Raw genomic sequence first — 1,912 nt, forward strand, 5'->3', positions numbered from 1 at the left:
CCCCCCCCCCCCACGCCATCCCGAAATAATTTAAGTTTGTTTAAAAAATATTTTCATTTTCAAAAATTATTTTTTACTCTAGTAAAATAAAAGATATTTCTCAAAAATATTTCTCATTCATAAACTAAACACAAAATATTTTCAAGAAAATAATTTTTACTCAACAACCAAATATGAAAAAATAAGTAAAAAGCTACCTGTATTCAAAAAAAACATTTTCAAGCAAATATTTTCCACGGAAAACATTTTTCTTCATACCAAACACACCTTAAGAAGAAAAAGAATATTTGAAATATTTTTATTTGTTAAAGTGATTTTAGAAGAAAGAAAAAAAGAATAGTATTCTTCAATAATTATCAAGAAGACATGTTAAAAAATATTTATTCAAAAAAGGCATTTTGACCAATTTTGTAACTATAAGAGCATTTATGGACCAAAGTATTGACTGCAAATACATTTTTGAGCCAAAGTATTGACGGTAAGAACATTTCTTAGCCAAACTATAACACGTTGGACATTCTTGTCCCTTTCACATAATTTTAGGGAATTTTTATCCTTTTTCCTTAAAAATATAATAAAAAAAAACTAATACATCATTAAATTTCTAGAACCTATGGTAGGTGGGCTAATAGTTTATGGACATACATGCCTAAAAGCACATTTAGAAAACCATTTAATTTAGTCAACATTTAGGTGTGTTTCACGACTTTTTATTGACTACATTGTGGATGTTGTTGTGTTCGATTTCTTTCTCACTTGATTGTTAGTAAGTTGTGAGAGACGTTATCGGACTTTAATTTTTCAGAACGGTAATAATGTACATTGAACTCCAATAAAAGGCTAGCCATTTGTGTGTAATGTGTTATTAAATTATAAAATAATAATACAGAAATATAATAGAGAAAAAGAGAAGACTTTAATTATTTTTCTTCGTGGTTTATTACCAAGAAAATTCTTTATTTATAAGGAAAACTTCCTTGTCCTTAAAATAAGGATTACTAAAAATTTTAGAGTCATAACTTTTTCCGAAGCAAATACAAAGTAGACATTTATAACATAACAATAATAAAAATAATAATGTTTAGAGTTAAAAGGTTTAAAACTAAACTATCTTAACTTTTTAAGTTTCATATATGAACTATTGAGAGTATAACTTTGATACTTGAATTATAACTTAGTAGTTAGCTAAACATTCCTTCACTTATTTCTGACGACGATGTGTGCACTCTCATTTGTTTATATATTATATAACGTTACACTACATGTAGAAAAATAATTTCATTATGACAAATCTAAATAAATTAATATTAAGTTAAAAAAGAAGTTTCAAGGTTAAAACTATCACCATTTAAATACACTTCCACCATGATATTCATCATCTTCTTCTCCATCTTCTTAGTCATTATCTCGTCTCGGTCTTTGTCACGACCCAAAAATGGGTGTGATGACACTCGTATTATCTCACCAAGACAAGTCAGCCTAAAACCCAACATTTAACAAAGTGCTGAAATAAACTGAAGTCCAATAGTATTTTCTATAAGGAAACAAGTCAACTCAATTCAATCCAAAAAACCAGGTTGTCACGTGTACAAGACACTAATGTAAACATTAGAATTGAAATAAAAATACGAGTCTAAAATGAAGTGGTCTTTCAAGTAGAAACAAAGTCATAAACTGGTGTAGGAAAGTTCACTGAGATGACAAGCAGCTACCTCACAATACTCCACAAGATGCATCAGCAATGAAGAGAATGGAAGGTATCACGAAGATCCAGGATCGTAACTTACAAATATTTGTAGAAGCAAGGGGTGAGTACCAAACCACGCGGTACCCAACAAGCAAACGTCTAAACACAAGTTAATTGAACAAAATACGGGTACTCCTTACACCCTCTCTGAACCTCCATACTACA

This window comes from Solanum pennellii, chromosome 1, assembly GCF_001406875.1.
Source record: "Solanum pennellii chromosome 1, SPENNV200".
Classification (NCBI taxonomy): Eukaryota; Viridiplantae; Streptophyta; class Magnoliopsida; order Solanales; family Solanaceae; genus Solanum; species Solanum pennellii.